This window comes from Labeo rohita, chromosome 6, assembly GCF_022985175.1.
Source record: "Labeo rohita strain BAU-BD-2019 chromosome 6, IGBB_LRoh.1.0, whole genome shotgun sequence".
In the NCBI taxonomy this organism is placed as follows: Eukaryota; Metazoa; Chordata; class Actinopteri; order Cypriniformes; family Cyprinidae; genus Labeo; species Labeo rohita.
In genome coordinates, this window is record NC_066874.1 from 19,603,304 (window position 1) to 19,625,460 (window position 22,157).

At 33.5% G+C, this 22,157-nt stretch overlaps 1 protein-coding gene and 1 long non-coding RNA gene across 6 annotated transcripts in view; one reads left to right on the forward strand and one right to left on the reverse strand.

Moving 5' to 3' along the window:
- Window positions 1–22,157, reverse strand: part of pde4ba (phosphodiesterase 4B, cAMP-specific a) — a 188,569-nt gene that overhangs the window by 83,535 nt on the left and 82,877 nt on the right. The gene's annotated exons all lie outside the window — the stretch shown is intronic.
- Window positions 17,265–19,503, forward strand: LOC127166366 (uncharacterized). 2 transcript variants are annotated; one of them, XR_007827892.1, is made up of 4 exons: window positions 17,265–17,293; window positions 17,598–17,675; window positions 18,576–18,696; window positions 19,042–19,503. It is a non-coding gene; the product is annotated as an uncharacterized LOC127166366 (long non-coding RNA). The 2 variants fall into 2 exon arrangements; XR_007827891.1 differs by lacking the exon at window positions 17,265–17,293 and having other exon boundaries at window positions 17,535–17,675.

The window sequence follows — 22,157 nt, forward strand, 5'->3', positions numbered from 1 at the left end:
AGCATGCGGCTGTCAATCACACCTAGTATATGCTAGCAAATTCCAGTATCTGAAACGCATGACAATGTGCTGATATTCAGCACGGTTCATTCTGCAATGTATGAATAAGTCTAGATTATAGGATTTTTGCTCGAACATGAAGAAGATGCCTACACTACCATTCCAAATTTTGGGGTTGGTAAGGTTTTTAATGTTTGTGGAAGTCTTTTATGCTCACCAGGTCTGCATTTATTTGATAAAAAAAAAAAAAAAAAAAAAAAAATTATAAATTAAATTACATATATATATATATATATATATATATATATATATATATATATATATAGAATTGTGCAAACTAAATTCTCATTTGTAAGTTATAAGGTCAGAATTGCCAGATACAAACAGAATTGCAAGAAATAAAGTCAGAATTGCATGACAGAAACTCAAATTCTGACTTTTTCCCTCAGAATTGCATGACAGAAACTTTAAATTCTGAATTTTTTCTGAGAATTGCATAATATAAACTTACAATTCTGACATTTTTCTTCAGAATTGCACAATATAAGCTCTCAGTTGTAAGTTATAAAGTCAGAATTGCCAGATACAAACGCAGAATTGTGAGAAATAACGTCAGAATAGCGTGATATAAACTCACAAATTCTGATTTTTTTCCTCAGAATTGCGTGATAGAAACTCACAATTCTGAGTTTTTTCTTCAGAACTGTGCAAACTAAATTCTCAGTTGTAAGTTATAAGGTCAGAATTGCCAGATACAAACAGAATTGCAAGAAATAAAGTCAGAATTGCATGACAGAAACTCAAATTCTGACTTTTTTCCTCAGAATTGCATGACCGAAACTTTAAATTCTGACTTTTTTCTGAGAATTGCATGATATAAACTCACAATTCTGACTTTTTTCTTCAGAACTGCGCAATATAAACTCTCAATTGTAAGTTATAAAATCAGAATTGCCAGATACAAACGCAGAATTGTGAGAAATAATGTCAGAATAGCGTGATATAAACTCACAAATTCTGATTTTTTTCCTCAGAATTGCGTGATAGAAACTCACAATTCTGAGTTTTTTCTTCAGAACTGTGCAAACTAAATTCTCAGTTGTAAGTTATAAGGTCAGAATTGCTAGATACAAATGCAGAATTGCAAGAAATAAAGTCAGAATTGCATGACAGAAACTCAAATTCTGACTTTTTTCCTCAGAATTGCATGACCGAAACTTTAAATTCTGACTTTTTTCTGAGAATTGCATGATATAAACTCACAATTCTGACTTTTTTCTTCAGAACTGCGCAATATAAACTCTCAATTGTAAGTTATAAAATCAGATATTGCCACATGCAAATGCAGAATTGTGAGAAATAAAGTCAGAATTGCATGATATTAACTCACAAATTCTGAAAAAAAAATTTCCTCAGAATTGCATGACAGAAACTTTCAATTCTGACTTTTTTCTGAGAATTGCATAATATAAACTCACAATTCTGACTTTTTTCTTCAGAATTGCACAATATAAACTCTCAGTTGTAAGTTATGAAGTCAGAATTGCCAGATACAAACGCAGAATTGCAAGAAATAGTCAGAATTGCATGACAGAAACTTTAAATTCTGACCATTTTCTGAGAATTGCATGATATGAACTCACAAATTCTCAATTTTTTTCCCCTCAGAATTGTGTGATAGAAACTTACAATTCTAAGTTATAAAGTCAGAATTTCTGGATACAAACTCACAATTGCGAGAAATAAAGTCAGAATTGCATGATAGAAATCCACAAATTCTGACCTGTTTCCTCAGAATTGTGTTATAAACTCACAACTGAAAGTAATAAAGTTAGAACCCCCATATACAAACTTGCAAATGTGAAAAAAAGTCTGAATTGTGTTTGTATCACGCAATTGCGAGAAAAAAAGTCTGAATTGTGAGATTAAAAACTCGCAATTTTTTTATTTTTTATTCAGTGGTGGAGACGGGCTTCCGTAATGGAAACGTAACTATGCGGACAATTAAAAAAAAAAGTAATGCAAGTATGGAGTACAGAGTAAAATGTTATATTATTTAATTACTTACACCATTTAGACAAATCGAAAATCACAAGGCACAACAATTGATATTTCCCCAAGATATGAGTATGAATTCTGAAATTAATGCAATGGGATACAGTATAAAAAAAAACTGTAAACCACAAAATAATGCCAAAAAAATTCTTTCAAAGAGAAGACAAAAGAGACTCCCTCACTAAATGAATTCCCTCAATCACTGTATATCAGGTTTCAATACATTAGACATGTTAACATTCATTATGATGATAGAATGTAGAATCAAATTAAACATAAGAGTCTTTACGCATTGTAAATGCCAGTGAAATCGAATACTACCCATATTGCCATTTCCAGTATCGACATGAGACAATTAACCTCTGGGTGAACAATCTGGCTGGTTAAGGGACGCAAATGCCACGGAGCTTGTTTCCAGGGTAACCCTTGCGGCCGTCCCTAGTACCACTTTCCGCTACCTACACCCGCCATACAATATTGATCAGCGGCTAGAAATGGGCTTCGTGATCTTGAACCTGCAAAGTGAGATTTGATTTGTTTGCACCTCTGCAGCCACAATGTTTCCTCTCTCTCCTCCCCAATGGCTATTTCGCTACAAAAGTCCCTGACACTGTTAGTGGAAAACAGAGTTGCTCAATTTGATTAGTTGTGGCAAATGAAATGGAAGACGTTAAATAAAGGCCACGGAACTGGAACACACAGAGAAGAATGCAATTAAACGGAACTCAACAAAAACCACTGAGACATACATTTGCAATGGAAAAAAGCGAACAGGAAATTGGCTCTGTGGATCATGATGGAAAGTAGCAGCCACTGATGGAATTGTGCTAATAATCTACTTCTACACAGCCATTAGGTCTTAAAACTCCAACTCTGTCCAGAGTTTTGCAGAGTCAACAGCAGCATAAATAGACTCTTTCACCACAAGCTCTCTACTCTTGAAGCTTTTTTTATGAGGCACATTAAAATCGTAAATGTTATGTTACTGAACAGGGACAAGAGAAACAAAGCTAAGTGGCCCCAAGAAGCTGCTTGTGCAACAAAAGAAGATGGTAATTTCTAAAAGGTGGCATAAGCGGTCTGTAATTAAAAAGCTTATTGCCTCACTTTGACGGCAGCAGGGAAATAGATTCTGCATAAGTAATGGAAGCCACACCACCGCCAATTCCTCAGTAGTGTTATTGCAGAGTGATATACGATACCGGAGGTAAGAGTGTATAACTCCCATCTCATTAACTTCACCTCCTCTTATGTAAGAGCTGGATCTCACTCACTAATAGCTCAAAGAGATATGGGGAAAGAGAGAAAGACACGGAGAACAAGAGCAAGTACTGTAGTAGAGAGTTAGAAGACTGTGCACTCACCTAACCCCATTCAGAAGCATGAAAAAGAAAAAAAGAAACAAAACATTCGTGTTAATCAAATGAAAACAGAGAATTGAACAGCAATTACATTTACATCACATTAACAGATGGATATATAAAGATAATTTAATATTTTAATATTAAATTACTTTAACAAATATGGCTGAGATGGATCATAAAAAATATAAAAACTGAAAATATAGCTAATTAAGCAAATATTTAGATGTGCTTATTTGTTTCGTTAACTGGAATAAAGCTGACAATATATTAGAAAATATAAATAAATAATACACAAAAAAGGAAACAAAAAGTAGAACTTTTGCTATAAACAAATATATATATATTAAAAGAACAAAAAAATGGCAAAAACACAATATGACTAGAACTTACACTAAATTTAAAAAATATATATATAAAAATAAAAGCTAACTGAGCAGATATTTAAATGTGCTTATTTGTTTTTGTTAATTGGAATTAAGCTAAAAAAATATAAATCATTTACAAAAAAATTAAACTATATAAATTTCCAATAAGGAATGTTTATTTTAAAATAATTAAAATGACAAAAACACATAAAATGACTAAAACTTACACTAAAATTAAAAAATAAAAACTGAACATATACATTTGCTTATTTCTTTTGTTAACTGGATTAAAGTTGAAAATATATAATAAAATAGAAATAAATAATATACAAAAAATTAAACTTACAAATTTTGTAATTTAAATGACTAAAACGTACACTAAAATTTACAAAAACTGAAAATATAAAAATAAAGAACTTAAACATGTGAAATTTTGCTATACGTTAAACAGAAATATTTATTTTAAATAATTAAAATGACAAAAACACATAAAATAACTAAAACTTACACTAAAATTAAAAAATAAAAACTGAACATAAAAATAAAAGCTAATTAAGTAAATATTCAAATGTGCTTATTTGTTTTTGTTAATTGGAATTAAGCTAACAAATATATATAATAATAATAATATAACTCATTTATAAAAAAATTACACGACTTAAAATTTTTGCTATACGTTAAACAGGAATATTTATTTTATAAGAATAAAAACGGCAAAAACAAATGACTAAAATGACTAAAATGACACAAAAATATAAAAAAAATAAAAAATAAAATGTGTTTGATTATCTGTTTACATGAATTGGAATAAAGTTGAAAAATATAATAAAAACTAAACTATTAATTTACAAAATATGAAACCAAAAAATTACTAAGCTAAATAGAAATATTTATTTTAAAAGAATAAAAATGGAAAAAACACATAAAATGACTAAAACTTAACACTAAAATGAAAAAATAAATAAACACTGAAAATATAAAAAAAAACAAAAGTTAATTAGTACAATAATTAATTAATACAATAGCGTATAAACAATATTAAAATAAGAGACAGACAGATCGATCCCAGTAAGATAATGTAATAGTAACTGTAACATGCCAATTAAAAGTCTTAGAATTTTACAGTCATCATCATGAATATCATTATCATCATCATCATCCAAACGATTCCCTGCAGTAATTTACATCACTACATCCATCACATGTGCCGTCAATGGGTCTGTTATGCGACTGTTCTTCTCGCTGCCAAACGCCCCCGTTCCCGCCTGCCTCTCTTTCTCCCTCTCTGTTCAGGAACACTGCAAATGTGGTGGCACAGATGGCAGCAGTTGGCCGAGCTGGTGCCGTCTGTGAACGGGGTTCAGCAACTTTACCCAGCAGCAGTGAACATTAGGGCCGAGAGGGGCAAGGAATGGCCTGCCCCAGATATTAATAGAGGCATAAATACATTGCGGTTCAACCTGTTCCACCTGTTTCTCTGGGGCCTAGACTTTGCTCCTCTTTGCCTGAGTCAGAATACAGTGTGACATGTATGTTGAATTATTTATGGACAGTCAGTCACGACTCTATACTAAACTAAAATGCAATTGTCTTGAGAATCAGAAGCTGTGATCAGCAAAATTTCAGCTTGCATACCAGTTTAAAAATAGTTTGACTCATACTAATTGATCCCCCTGTGGGCAACGGCTCAGATATGCTCTGATAACATTCGTTTGTATTAAGACCAATGGCCGTTTTATAATATTACTTGTTCATATTATTTAAGATGAGGGCTTAATGTAATGAACACTGTCGTCACGCACCATATATTTTTGAGATTGGCAAGGACAAAGCTGGAAGGTCACAGCCGCTGCTGTAATGTAAATACTCAGTCTGAATACTTAAAGTGACAGTTCATCCAAAAATGGTAATTTTGTCATTTACTCACCCTCATCTTGTTCTAAACCTCTACCTGTGTACGTTTCTTTCTTATGTTGAACATAAAAGAAGATATTTTGAAGAATTAAGCATGATCAGCACATGTTTTTAGCATGATTAGAATGTGGCTAGCATGTTGTTAGCATGTCGCTACCTGTTTTTAACATGATTAACGTTGTTAGCATGTTGCTGGCATGTTTTAAACACGAATAACCCGATGCTAACATGTTTCTAATGTGCTTAACATGTTTGCTAGCATGTTCTAGGATGATTAACATGTTGTTAGTATGTTTTTACCATGATTAGCATGTTAACATGTTTCTAATGTGATTAGCATGCTGCTAGCATGATTGACATGTTTTAACACATCATTATCATGTTTTAGCATTATTAGCATGTTGTTTAACATGTTTTTAACATGATTAGCATGTGGTTAGCATGTTGTTAGCATTTCCCTAGCATGATTCTAACATGGTTAACATGTTGTTTGCATGATTAGCGTGTCACTAACATGTTTCTAGCATGATTAGCATGTTGTTTGCATGTCGCTACCCGTTTTTAACATGATTAACGTTGATATTTTTTATTTTTCATTTTGACATTTTTGTTCATGATTAGCATGTTTTAGCATGATTAGCATGTGGTTAACATGTTGTTAGCATTTCAGTATGATTCTAACATGGTTAACATGTTGTTTGCATGATTAGCATGTCACTAACACGTTTCTAGCATGATTAGCATGGTGTTTGCATGTCGCTACCCGTTTTTAACACGATTAACATGTTGATAGTTTTTATTTTTCATTTTGACATTTTTGTTTTTCATTTTTTAAACATGATTAACCTGATGCTAACATGTTTCTAATATGATTAGCATGTTTGCTAACATGTTCTAAGATGATTAGCATGTTGTTAACACATTTTTACCATTTTTAGCATTTCTAATGTGATTAGCATGTTGCTAGCATGATTGACATGTTGTTAGCATGTTTTTAACACATCATTATCATGTTTTAGCATTATTAGCATGTTGATTAACATGTTTTTAACATGATTAGCATGTGGTTAGCATGTTGTTAACATTTCACTAGCATGATTCTAACATGGTTAACATGTTGTTTGCATGATTAGCGTGTCACTAGCACGATTAGCATGTTTGCTAGCATGTTCTAGGATAATTAACATGTTCGTATGGTTTTACAATTTTTAGCATGTTAACATGTTTCTAATGTGATTAGCATGTTGCTAGCATGATTGACATGTTTTAACACATCATTATCATGTTTTAGCATTATTAGCATGTTGATTAACATGTTTTTAACATGATTAGCATGTGGTTAGCATGTTGTTAGCATTTCACGAGCATGATTCTAACATGGTTAACATGTTGTTTGCATGATTAGCGTGTCACTAGCATGATTAGCATGTTTGCTAGCATGTTCTAGGATAATTAACATGTTCGTATGTTTTTACCATTTTTAGCATGTTAACATGTTTCTAATGTGATTAGCATGTTGCTTGCATGATTGACATGTTGTTAGCATGTTTTTAACACATCATTATCATGTTTTAGCATTATTATCATTTTGTTAACATAATTAGCATGCTTTTAGCATGATTAACATGTGGTTAGCATGTTGCTAGCATTTCACTAGCATGATTCTAACACGGTTAGCATGTTGTTTGCATTATTAGCATGACACTAAAATGTTTCTTGCATGTGGTTAGCATGTCGCTACCCATTTTAACATGATTAACATGTTGATAGCATGTTGTTAGCACGTTACTAGCATTTTTATACATGATTAACCTGATGCTAACATGATTCTAATATGATTAGCATGTTTGCTAGCATATTCTAGGATGATTAACATGTTGTTAGTATGTTTGTACCATGATTAGCATGTTAACATGTTTCTAATGTGATTAGTGTGTAGCATGATTGACATGTTGCTAGCACATTTTTAACACATCATTATGTCTCGCATGTTGTTAACATCATTAGTATGTTTTTAGCATGAGCATGTGACTAGAATGTTGTTAGCATGATTAGCATGTTGATAGCATCTCACTATGGTATGTTAGCATGTTTTAAACATGATTAACATGTTGTTAACATGTTGCTAGCATATTTATAGCATGATTAGCTTGTTGTTAACATATTGATAGCATAATTAGCATGTAGTTAGCATGTTTTTAACTTGATTAGCATGTTGCTAACATGTATTTAATGCATTTAACATGTTAATAACCTGTTTAACAAGTTACTAGCATGATTCTAGCATGATTAACATGTTTCTAACATATTTAACATGTTACTAGTATGTTGTGGCATGATTAACAAGTTACTAGCATGTTGCTAGCATGTATCTACCATGATTAACATGTTACCAGCATGTTGTTAACATGATTAGCAAGTTACTAGCATGTTGTTAACATGTTTCTATCATGATTAACATGTTACTAACATGTTTCTAACATGATTAGCATGTTGCTAGCATTATTAGCATGTTTCTATGCTAATACAGTTAAAACCAGCTAAAACCAGTTAATTCAGTAAACAGCTTAAAAACAGTTTAGTCTTAGCTGTTTTAAGATGAAAATAGCTGGTTTAAGCTTGGTTGGTCTTTTATCAAGTCTCCCAGCTTTACCAGCTAAGACCAGTTAAAAAGCCAAAACCAGTCAAAGCAGCCAATCAGCTTAGGCCGGTTTTAGCTGTTTTTTTTTCAGTAGGGAGTTGTTAAGCTTTGCTATAGCAACAGACAGCTTAAATACACCATAAGTCTCATTATTAAAAAATATTGAGTCCCAATCATTTTTGATGGACTAACAGTCTGGTTTATGAAACCATAAGTCGGATCAGTTAGAAAAGATATAGCAACCTGAGTCAGACCAGTCTGAAGGTCTGACCCAAGTTTGGTGGTTGTATCTTAAAAGCTCTAGAAGATACAGTACACTTTAAAATTTAGTCTCAGAAGAGGACGGTGATGATGATGATTAAATAGTAGATCAGTAAGTTAACTTAACTACAATCAAACTTCACTAGTAATCCAGACCAGCATATGCATGCATAAGCATAAACTTTTTTTTCTGTGTTTACGTATATTAAGTCAGGCTTGGATTAGGCCAGCTTTCCTAACCAACACAAGAGCACTTGTTACAGGATGTGCAAAAGCTTCAGCAAAGAAAATCGATGACAAAAAGGGCTCAGTCTGAATGACCCACACTAATGAGAGATCGACCAATTGGCTCACATTCCTGAGTCAGGAAAACCTTTGTTACAGAGGGGCTGCGATGACAACAGGTTTATGGGGTGCAGTTACTGTGCTGAGAGGAGAAATGAAGGTAAAGAGGAGAGATGCCAGCGGTCAGCCAGATACACAACCTGCTATAATTTCTACCCTTGGCAAACCGGTGGGCCTGTCCCCATAGCAACATACTGCGTATGTGAGGGGAATAAACGTGTGTCTGTCTGTGTGTGTGTATGTGTGAGTGGTTGTAAACACAAGCTCATCTTAAAATGATTTGTCTCTCAAAATGAATGTTTGACATGACATGCTTTTTATGTGTACTTTCTTTCAAACATGGATATAGTAGCTAGTGAAGGGATTTTAAATGTTTGCTTATTTCTTTGTTAATCAAATGGTGTATTAATAGAGCGTAGGGGAATTTTAGTCAGTGCTCAAACATTAGTCACAGTATTTTGCAAGGTTTGGATGCTTTGTGGTAAACAAACCAGGAAGAACGGCAAAATCTCTGAAGGTTATTTGAAGGTCTGGAGTTCTGTTGTAGCTTTTGGTTTATGTCTGTTAATTTTTAGACTATCTATATACTAATTTACACTACCAGTCAAAAGTATTTGAACAGTAAGTGTTTCAATGTTTTTTAAAGATTCTCTTTTGCTCACCAAGCCTCCGTTTGTTTATCCAAAATACAGCAAAAGCAGTAATGTGAAATATTTTTACTATTTAAAATAACTGCTTTCTACCTGAATATATTTTAAAATGTAATTTATTCCTGTGAGCAAAGCTAAATTTTCAACATCATTACTCCACTGTCACACGATCCTTCACAAATCATTCTAATATGCTGATTTGCTGTTTAAGAAATATTTATTATTGCTGAGTACATAATGCTGAGTACATTTTTTTCAGGATTCTTCGATAAATAGAACAATCCAAAGATCAGCATTTATCCAAAATAAAAAGCTTTTGTAACATTACACAATATACCATTCAAAAGCTTGGAGTCAGCAAGGATGCTCTAAATTGATAATAAAAGTAATAATAAAGACATGTTACAAAATATTTCTATTTCAGATAAATGCTGTTCTTCTGAACTTTCTATTCATTAAAGAAACCTGAAAAAAATTCAACATAATAATATTAAATGTTTAAATGTTTTCTGAGCAGCAAATCAGAATATTAGAAATAGATCAATAGAAAACATTAATATCAGAATATCAAATAGAAAACAGCTCTTTTAAATAGTAAAAAATAATTCAAAACGTTACTGTTTTTGCTGTACTTTGGACCAAATAAATGCAGGCTTGGTGAGCTGAAGAGACTTCTTTAAAAACAAAAAAAAAAACATTGAAAATCATACTGTTCAAAAACTTTTGACCGTTAGTGTACTTCTTGAAACCTTTAGCAGATTTATGCATTTTAAGCAGATTTATGCTCTTGTGGGAAAGTGGACCAAAAAATAATCCTGACTTCCTGTTTCAACAACGAAAAAAAAAATAAAATGCATGAAGCAAAACCGCACTTGTCAGTTCATTTCCTGGTTTCCTAAACGCAGTAAAAAGAAAGAAAATCTTAAGTTTGGGATTTATACTGTGCTTAACTATGGTTTGTTATAAAACACATTAATACATCAATATCTTCTGCAACCAAAGTTCGTGTTTCACAAGTTATTGATTTCTTTGACGTCAAAAGCTGAGTAAAAAATAAAAATAAAAAAATCTTGTGGGCACAGAACTCTTGTTGAAGTCTGAATTGACAACATGACAGACTATCCAACCGAAGGGCCTCATTTTTCATGAGTCTAAAAATTGCCACCATCCAGCAGCTTCTCCTAAGGCGAAAGCAAACATTCTTTCACCATTTTCAATCCATGAGTGTTCAATCCCCTATTAAATATCCTACATAGCAATTGTGGTTGTTTTCTTCTTTACAAAAGACCTTATTCATTAACCTCTAACATTAATCACATTATGCTACATGACACAACATGTGAAAACTAAAATGACCTCTCATGTTATTTTTTTACTATAAAAGTCAGCTTTTAAACAGGCCTTTTTTAATGACTTCATCTCGAAAACATTCTCTGGCAAGCAAGCAAAGGGATTAAAAACGCTATAAATATATTTATTAGACTTCAAACTACACCTGTTCTTAATGTTGCCAGCAAATTCTCCTCCAACTTTAAAATCACCCGACATCATTGTTTTACCTTTTTTGTAAAGGGCATTTAACTTTCTTTGCACGTTCACTTTGAACGTGAAGTTGTGCAAGACATTTTTGTGGTTAAAAATTAAGAAATTTTCTTTATTTTTTTATCTGAAAATGACTAATCGTCCTTTGAAGCTACATTGAAACTGCAATTTGGACCTTCAGCCTGCTGATCCCCACTGAAGTCCACTATATGGAGAAAAATCCTGGAATGTTTTCCTCAAAAACCTTAATTTCTCTTCAACTGAAGAAGACATGAACATTTTAGATAACGCACGTAAAGTCCATGTTTTAGGCATTTTTTATAAATCTTCCTGGCACCTACATTAATAATGATCCTAATAACGTAACCTAATCCAACAGACATGTGCTGGCAACCAGAACTGAGTTTCCACCAAACAGCAGAGACAGCAGAACACTTCTCATCAACAAAACATGTATCCAGCTGTGCTCAAACAGAATATTTGATCTAGCCAGTGTTGTGGAAGCAAGAAAAGAGGACAAAGCATATCTGTCGCTATTGGTTCCTTTGTATCTATTGTATTCCATATGATGTAATGAATAGGAAGCTTGTTTTTGATTTACAGACGCTAAACGGAAACCAACAAGGGCCATTTAAATGTGTATCTGAAATCTATTTTATCCGCTCTCTTCTCTCCCTGTTCTCCAGTATCTGCGTTTCTTCCCTCATTGTTCTCACTTTCTGCGCTCCCAGAGGAGCTGAATCATATTTAAGCTGAACGCTGGGTAACAGGTTAAAGTGAGACTGCATGACACAGCAGCCGCTGCTATTGACCGATTCTCAATTGCATTCATTTGAAACGTAACAGGCCCAATAAATCATCCAGCTAAAAGCAGCCTCCCCATACAGCTACCTTGCTAACACGGCAACACACACAGATAACACTGGAAGATTAGTGTGCATGTGTTTTGGCTGAGCACCTGTAACTGTATATTGTTGTCGAAAAGTAAGTAAAGCACCTCATTTATCCTGATGATCCACCAACTCACAAACAGCATAACGAGACAAGTGTGTACTGTAACTCTGGTTATAATTTAGTACTGACCTGAATAAGATATTTCACATAAAGGATGTTTACATATAGTCCACAAGAGATAATAATAGTTAACTTTATAAATATGATCCCGTTCAAAAGTTTACATACACTTGATTCTTAATACCGTGCTGTTACCTGAATGATCCACAGCTGTGTTTTTTGTTTGTTTGTTTGTTTTGTTTTGTTTAGTGATAGTTGTTCATGAGTCCCTTGTTTTTCCTGAACAGTTAAACTGCCTGCTGTTCTTCAGAAAAATCCTTCAGGTCCCACAAATTCTTTGTTTTTCCAGCATTTTTGTGTATTTGAACCCTTTCCAACAACAATGACTGACTTTTCACACTGAGGACAACTGAGGAATTTATATGCAACTATTACAGAAGAATCAAATGCTCATTGATGCTTCAGAGGCAAACACAATGCATTACCAGGCGGGGGGGTGAAAACTTTTGAACAAAATGATAATGTGTACATTTTTCTTATTTTGCCTAAATATCATATTTTGTTCATTTAGTACTGCCCTTCAGAAACCACAGAAGATACTTACATGTTTCCCAAAAGCCAAAATAAGTTAAATTTACCCTGATCTTCAGATTCAAGAAGTTTTCACCCCCGCCTCTTAATGCATTATGTTTCCTTCTGAAGCGTCAGCATCTTTTTTTTCCTCAGAAATGTTTATATCTATGATATAAACTCACAATTTTAAGAACATACCAGTCTTTTTTTCCCCTCAAAATTGGACTTTATAACTCGCAATTGCAATTTTGAGAAAAAAAAAAAAGTCAGAATTGTGTGAAAACGCTCACATTTGCAAGAAAAAATGTTTCTATTTGTTTAACATTGATTTAACGAACAAACTATCACTCTGTCAATACTGCCGCAACTAGCTGCAACACTCTTTATACTGGAGTTTATGTAACTGTTGTAAACCGGAAAAGACATTTGAAGTGCTTCCACTTTTGGATGCAAAATATTTTGGCAAAATGTATATTTTAGTCAGAATTACTGCGCTCCTGATCTATTGCGCTCCATCTACCTGAGTTCCTGCAATAAATTTTGTGAGGTTCATAAGAGATTAAACAAAATTAAATTTAAAGAGAAGAAAATAAAGTATCTCGATTTACCTGCCATTGGGCAAAAAAATAATAATTTAAAGGAGAAGTCCAGAAGTCTCGTTTACAACCGCATTTGTGATTGTTTGAAGCCACATTTAAACAGCATTTTGGAAGTTCAAAATTGGGGCACCATAGGAGTCCATCATATGGAAAAAAAAAATCCTGAAATGTTTTCCTCAAAAAACATAATTTCCTTATGACTGAAGAAAGAAGGACATGAACATCTTGGATGACAAGGGGGTGAGTACATTATATGTGAATCTCTGTTTTGGAAGTGGACTTATTTTTTTTTTTTTTCCTCGGTTGACACTTTTATATCAACTCTTATACTATATATTACACTTATACTGTGGTAAAAATAACCATATTATTATCTCTCTCTCGCCTCGGAGCGAGGCTTATGGTAGAGCTGTAATAAATGCTTACCAGAGAGGGAATAAGAGAGTTTCACGCCGCTGTTGTCCTTACATTAACCTCTTTGAGGGATTCTCATATACGCTCATTAAATCAGATGTTGGACACAACTGATCAGCCGCTTGAGGAAGCATGTAAACACATTCCTGAAATGTGCTTCTCCTTCTCAACTCTATGACTCATACTCTAATATGTGTGTGTGTCTGTTTGTTTATTCTGATTTATGGCATACATTCAACATGAAAAGCAACTCCGCTGTGTAATCTAATTAGAGATAAAAACATGATGTTCTCTTCTTTCTAATATTGCTTAATACTGTAGATAACGTTACTATTAATGTTGTAAACAATATGTTATAAACATTACATGAAAGAGAGAACAAAATAAATAAATTCCTTTAATCAAGTTGCGTGTAGGTCATGCAGCAGATGATATGTATGTTCCAAAAAAGCTCTTTTCATCTAATGGAGACTATTAAAAAATACAATTTTTGGACAGACTTTGTTTCACACTTGTTTTGTAGATTCCACCATTAAGTGAATTTCTTCTAGTTTTTGTAAAGTTAATATTTAAAAAGAAATTAAATATACACCCTACAATGGTTATACTTAGGTACTGACCTGAATAAGAAATTTCACATAAAGAATGTTTACATATAGTCCACAGGAAAAAAAAAAAAAAAAAAAATCCCATTCAAAAGTTTACATACACTTGATTCCTAATACTGTGTTGTTACCTGAATGATCCACAGCTGTGTTTTTTGTTTGTTTTGTTTTGTTTTGTTTAGTGGTAGTTGTTCATGAGTCCCTTGTTTTTCCTGAACAGCTGAACTGCCTGTTGTTCTTCAGAAAAATCCTTCAGGTCTCACATATTCTTTGTTTTTCCAACATTTTTGTGTATTTGAACCCTTTCCAACAATGACTGTATGATTTTGAGATCCATCTTTTCACATTGAGGACAACTGAGGAACTCATATGCAACTATTACAGAAGAATCAAATGCTCACTGATGCTTCAGAGAGAAACACAATGCATTAAGAGTCGGGGGGGGGGTTAAAACTTTTGACCAGAATGAAGATGTGTACATTTTTCTTATTTTGCCTAAATATCATATTTTTTTCATTTAGTACTGCCCTTCAGAAACAACAGAAGATACTTACATGCTTCCCAAAAGACAAAATAAGTTATATTTACTGTGATCTTCAGATTCAAAAAGTTTCCACCCCCCGGCTCTTACTGTTTTCTTCTGAAGCGTCATTCAGATGCAAAACCAGCTAAAAGCCATCTTGGTCAAAAATGAGATAATGATACTGAGATACTGAGATAATGATACTTTTACTTTAAACTCAAATTTCAGCCTTAGCCCAATCAGAAGTACCAGTACTTGCATAGAAAGATGGACTTAGAGGCTTTTGCATCTGAACTCTTCAAATAATATAAATATATAATGATTGCAATAATTTATTGTCATTTCAATTAAATAAATATATCCTGAGCATAAGAGATTCTTTTATAACTGCCTTTACGTTGTTAAGTCAAGGTGTGTGCTGAGTTTCATAAGTGTCATGTAGCATTAAAAAAAAAAAGAAAGAAAGAGAATATGCTTTTTTTTTTTCCAAGGATTCGTATTTCCATCAAAGACTGCAAATCTCATTCTACTCAACATTTTTTCTCAGAAATGAAAATACCATTATCCAAACTTGCATTGTTACACCAGTCAGGAGGACTGAAAACCTTTTGGTATCACAGCATTCCACCAGAGAAATGTGAAACGATGACCTTCAAATGACGTGTGTGTTGCCAGATAGAAAAGGTTTCCATACTACACACTGTGCATTCCAATGATTCAGCTTTGCTTTGCTCTCAGTTCCTAGGAATTAGGTCTTATATACCGTGAAGAAACAATCCATCCACACGACACGCAAAGGTATGGAGACATAAATACACATGCACGACTCAAGGACAAAGGTTGGAGAGCAATAAATAGATTTCGCTGAGTGGAGGAGGCTAACACGTACACATGAAACACATATAAGCAGACACGCTCAGAAAGAGCAATGTGGCACCTTGCTTGTCCTTGTTATTATGGAATGGAAAGCTGTTTCGTGATTACCATTGGAGGAAAAAAAAAGACTTGGAAATTCACTAAGCAGTGTGCTGTAGCACAAAATCCTATGTAAACCAACCACTCCTAAACCAGTTTAACCTTCTTTCTATGCCAGTCTAGCTTTGTGCATGCGTAGGCTATTTATCTAGGTCATTGTACTTTACAGAGTAAATATGATCTCTCTCTCTATGTAAATTAGGCTTATTTTTGTGCCATGTTAAGAAAAGACATTATATTGATAAAACAAACCAAAGTCTCTCTACCTGAAAATATATTCATTGTTACTACCTTTCTGGGCCTTGAAAATAGTAGTTGCGTGGCTGTCTATGCAGGGTCTATGCATTTATATAGTCATTTTAAATTGTAATAATATTTCACAGTATTACTAAATTTACAGTACTTAGCATCAGTTAAATGCAGCCTTGGTGAACATAAGAGACTCACTGACTCCAAACCTTTGAACTAAAGCGTAGAACAAAACCACTTTTTTCTAGGTCAAGACTGTTTATGATTGTAAATCATTTGAATATTTTTTTCCAAAAGTGAACACTTTCACAAAATGACTACAGTAACACCTTTCGGTGTTCGCTTTTGCTCTAAACAAGTTTCTGATGTGGTTTACACACATCTAGACTTTCAGTTTCACAAACGCAGAAGCACATTCCCACGAGAGTGTCACAGACAGCTCTGTGTTTATGTTGTCGTGGGCACTTGCTTTCAAGTTAAGAAACAAAACCAAATTCGGCTCCCCGCTCTAATTATAGACGTGATTTGGGAGTACAGTGTGTAGGAGAGTGGTCACCTGTGGTCTGTGTATACGTTCAGTAGGTACTCCATAATGAATAGGCTGTTAATGAGCACTAAGAGTTTCTTGAGGGAGTGGGTGGACTTTCTTAAGAAGCAAAATTGGATCTTGCAGGCAACTAATGAGGCACTAGAAAACTGCACCAGACTGTGTATCAGTATGTAGTGATTAAAAGAGAACATATATTCAATAAAAGGATACATGCTCATATTTAGAGACAGCTTTTGAATCAAAGACCAGATAAAGCCCCTAATAAATCTCTTGGCATTCACATTGGCAATCTGGAGAGGATGACAAACTGATCTGGTGTTGCAGCTGACATCCAATGACTCAAAGTCCACCTGCTATTCTGGAAACGCAAGGACACAAAATGCAACATAAGGCTCTTTATGGGTCCTATTTTGATTAGAAAACCAACTGATTAAAAGTTAAGATCGGTACGATGTTTTTAAAGAACATTATGTTCACAAAAGCTGTATTCATTGGATAAAAAATATTGAAATATTATTAAATGAAACATTATTACAATTTGAAATAACTGCTATCAATTTGAATAGATTTTGAAATATAACTTATTCTTGTGATAGAAAAGCTACATTTTTAGCCATAACACCAGTGCACTGTAAAAAGTGCTACACCCACAAAGTAGGTTTTATATACTTTAAATAGCTGTAATCTAGTTTATTTTATTTGTTTTATACTAAAACGTATCAATATACTTCCTCTTTACTTAAAATATATCAGTTTTTATATAACAATATATTTTAAATAAAACTATTGCAATTTATTTGGGTAGTTATTTCTATGTGGTTGTTGTGTACAAGAAATGTTATAAAAGTGAGTTGACGTACACATTTTTTTAGAGCTGCTGTCGATGTGGCAGGTGTGTTCATCAAACGTAAATATTTCAAAATTATTGTAAGTTTTTCATTGGCGGAGACTTTCCCAGGCAGATGCAGCATCTTCCTCGGCACTTCAACTGTTTGTTCGCTGCAGCGGATCTGAATTACAGAGACTGATTAACACGGTAAGTTGAGCAAATTTAGCCGAATGATTTGTGATGTAAAGTCACGTGAAATCGCTTACTCCACTAGAGAGGCTGAGGCTAGGTTTGCAAATTGTACTGTATATCTAGCTATCCTGCACACATAGCAAGCTAAGTTGGCTGCACAGTGTAGAAGCAGTGTGGTCTTGTAGGCAACGATCGGCAGACAACGGTGGTTGAGACCGTGTTGTTAGTAAGTGCTGTAGTCATGCGTACTATGTGTTTTTAGGCTACTTTGGCTTTAATTTTACCAATAATATCCGTTTTAATCATTACTTAGCGTTAACTTAACTAGCGTAGTACTAATGTTAACTTGTTTTGTCTAGGACTTTTACCTTACCGTTTAATGTCAAATATTAGTTTAAGTTAACACAAACTAACGATTAAAAGTAATATTATTGTTAAAATTAAAGCCAAAGTAGTCTTAAAATAGAAATGTCCAAATCTTCTAGAAAGATGGCCTGCCCTCTTTGAACCAGGTAAACTTAAGTCGACTAGCTAAAATCCACTTCTGTCATCTAACGTTACTGGTATGGCTAAAAATACAACTATAATTCAAACTTTCTTCACCATCATACTCTGTTTCTTTTATGCTATGCTACATTCAGTTGAATTTCACATTGCTCAATTATGGTAAATGGCCGATAGTTGTGAATATATAAGGCAACAAACTTGACCAAAGATTACATTTCTTTCTTGCATTTTTCATACTTAAAAATAACTATATAGTGAATATGTTCCTTTGCTGCTTGGCACAGTCCATGATTTTCACTTGACTGAAAACTAATTTGTATCCAAAACTCTCATGTTGTTTAAATCACAGCTAAAAAAAAAAAAATTTTCTTTTGGTATGTAACTAAGATGGTATACTTCTCTTTACAGATCTGGGAAGACTTCCTGAGAATCAGTGGCATATCACTTGAGAAAAAGGAGAGAAGTGGCCCTGAGATGCCTGATTAAGTATATGGGGGAGAGCCTGGAAGACCTTATCAGTGTCCACCACGTATGTATTGGGCTTTGTCTATTTTTCTGTCTGTATGTATTAATATTGTGATAATATGGGGTAATTACATTTGCTCTTGAAAGATATTTAAACTCTGTAGCTTAATAAACAGTAATATGATGACCAATCAGGTACAGGCAAGGACAATCGCATTGTTTTATTGTAATGCATCCTTTGAAGCAGACAACACTCATGCTACAGTAGATCATGATAGTGTAGTATTCACCACCTTTAGCAAAAAAGTACAATTTTGACTTTGTGTCTTATCTGTCTTCTACCTTTCTGCTATATTCATCTCAATACCTGTTTGTCTGACCAAACTCTTGATTCTTTTTTGTCTCCCAGGACAGCCCGTGGTCAGAGATGTGCCAAACCTGTCGAAAGCATGATGCCTTCTGTTTGGACTTACCTATGCCTCGACCTCAAGTATCCCTCAAAACGGGTGTATACTTTTGAGATATATCAGAGGCTCTTTGTGGGATTGGACCTCATGCGTCCGAAGCCATCATCGAAGCATGCAAATCTCCTGACCAAGTTGTCTTAGGTGATTTCTCAATGGCATCTGGCAATGCAGTTCCAGTGTGATACAATGTGATGTTATGGCTCACATGTACCTTTATCTAAACATTGCAGATTGGGCAGTTTGGATATTTTACTTTACTGTTCAAAACAGGTTGAAAATGCACTTACTGTATACAGTGCTTGTTTTATATTATGGTGCACATGTGCAGCCACATTTATTGACTGTTTTGTAGTCCCTGTTAAAAGTGACACTGGTTGACTTTGAATAAATGTTATTGTCTTCAATCTATCTTCCCATCTTTTTCTTCTTTATTTAGAATTTAATTTGTAATTGTTATTGACAAAGTCTGTTTATGTAAAGTTAATTAGTGTAGTACTTAGACTATATAGCCATTTTTATTTTTATTTTCTGAGGTTATAGGCAGGATTCAATTAAAATGTTTATTCACATATGATTAGGTTAATTTTACTAAGAACATAAACTTCATAAAACCTAATTAAAATTAGTACAAGTTACTTGTAGCAACCTATAAATAAGTTACCTGTACCAAGAAAAGTAGGTTTATCTAACTGAGTAATACTAGAACTATTAGTTAACTCAACTTGATTTTGTTGTGTTTGTATTAAGTGATGTTACAGTGTTTATTATACTTAAAAAAATGCTGCAAGTTGATTCAACTTAAAACATCCAATGCAGCCACTTGCCTCACTTTTTATAAGTTAGATCTAGGTATTACTTTTTACAGTGTGTTAAAAAATGTTGATTAAATTATTTTTTTGATTCTTTGATTATTAGAAAAATTATTAAAAAAGAATTAAATTAAAAAAGAATTAAAAAAAAAAAAGAATTTATTTGAATGTTTTTTTGTAACATTGTAACAGTCTCTACTGTCATCTTTGATCATTGTAATGCAAACAAAAGTGTTAATTTTTTTAAAAAAGGAAGAAAAAAATAACATCATAAATATATAATAACAATAATTCAACTGATCCTAAATGCTTAAAAAGTAGTCACATACACTAACCATTTTTTAATTAAGTCTTAGTCTTGGTCTTTTAAATTAGTCTTAGTCCTGTGTCAAATGTAACTTTTAGTTCTTATCATATTTAGCCTGTTATTGTTTAGTCAAATTTTGATTTTAAATACTAAATGTCTGAGCATTTTAGTCTAGTTTTAGTCTATGAACACTCACATTTTCGTCATGCTGTATAATGGTTAAATTGATTTAAAAAATAATTACTGCTCAAAATTATAATCGCAATGATTGTTGTCATTTGAGAAATTTATTTTTGCATTTCATTATTCATTATTACACTTTCACCAACAAGCACAAATCAGCAGAATGTTGACTCATACTACACATGATTAATTTTACCTCATTTAGTGTACTGATTTATTATAGGCTATTTATAAATTAATATCAAAGACTTAGATATGCACTCTCTCTGTCTACATTATGAAAACTGGTAAAAACAGAATATATTATAACAGTGAAATTCCTCACACAGTAAATCCAAACTGCAATAATGTTTCTCTATTAAAGAACACAGACAGCCTGAATGACACTTTCATTTAAGCTGAACATCTCACATGGAGATTGCTGAACTTTAGCGTACTTGTTTGTCAGTGTTTTCAGCTCATCGTAGATGTTTCCATAATGCATCATGTGCAAGGTTGCCAGATTGCAGAAATAAAGAAAAACAATGGGCAGAAAAGGTGTCCGTTTAACAGGGAAGCCCTGATTTGGGATTTGAACTCTTGATATATGGCAACCAGACACATGAAAGCTCACGTAGTAGAGGCGCATACAGCAGTCCGCCATAATATTTTTTTTTTGACGTAAATAAAATTACATTTTTGTATAGTTTATATATTTTTTAGTCTTCTATAGTCAACTATATTGCATGCTGATAAAGTCATAGTTGGTGTTTATTGACCTTATTGTCGTCTCGCCATCGTCTCGTTTTAGTCCTAGGAAAGACAATTGTCAATGGACATTTTTCATCAGCTTTTTCATCAGAAATTAACACTTAGTGTACCTGAAGAAAGCTAGGCATTCCTATTCATCCTAATGTATAATTTTTTCCCATACACAGTTCCACATAGAAAAGATAAAAATGCATGTGTGTAAAAGTGTGCAATAACAATAAATATGACACATAACTGGCTAGCTTGGGAAATCTTGATATGGAGAGGGAGACAGAGAAGTGTTCGCTTGAACTTCAAAATAGAAAGAGTAAACAGCGCCGTGATGTCTCAAGTATGCTTTAAATTAGAGCAGACCATTAGTTAATGTGTGCCGCTGGTACACAAACACATGTAGCGCAAGTCCGTTAAAGCTTTTCAGCTGAAATCACTCTCAAACAAACAGAGAGCACTAATAGCAGAGAGTGCATTTGGCTTCTGGTTTATTCATGACAAAACCACTGCAATGGCAGACGCTGCAATGGTCCCACAATACAGTGCGAGGGCAACTCTCCACAGGGTTGCTGTCATGGTAAATGACGTCAGGTGAGTCAGTAAGACATTTAGACCATAAACTAGTCTTGGTCTTTCTTGTGCATGCTAACCACGTTCAAGAACAAAATGATTAATTAAACAACTAAAAAGAAAACAAATCAGCGTTTAAATTAGCTCTTCCTATGCAGCTCTATATTTCACTGCCTCTTGTCCAGCTTGCTGAGCCCGCTTTGATATTCTAATCACGGCTTTGGGACAAAAAGCGAATGTCACATGTGTTTACTTTCTGTCTGAGACATATTGATTGATTAAGGATCTAGACGACAGCAAAATAAATGGGTGGAGAGATGGAGGCTGGCAATGGGTGTCAGTAAACAGTAATCACTCATTTGAGGAGATGATTTGAGCAGATAATTTGAACAGTCTTATAATCATGAATGTTTAAATCAGTTTTAAAGCCTGTATGCATTGGGAGCGG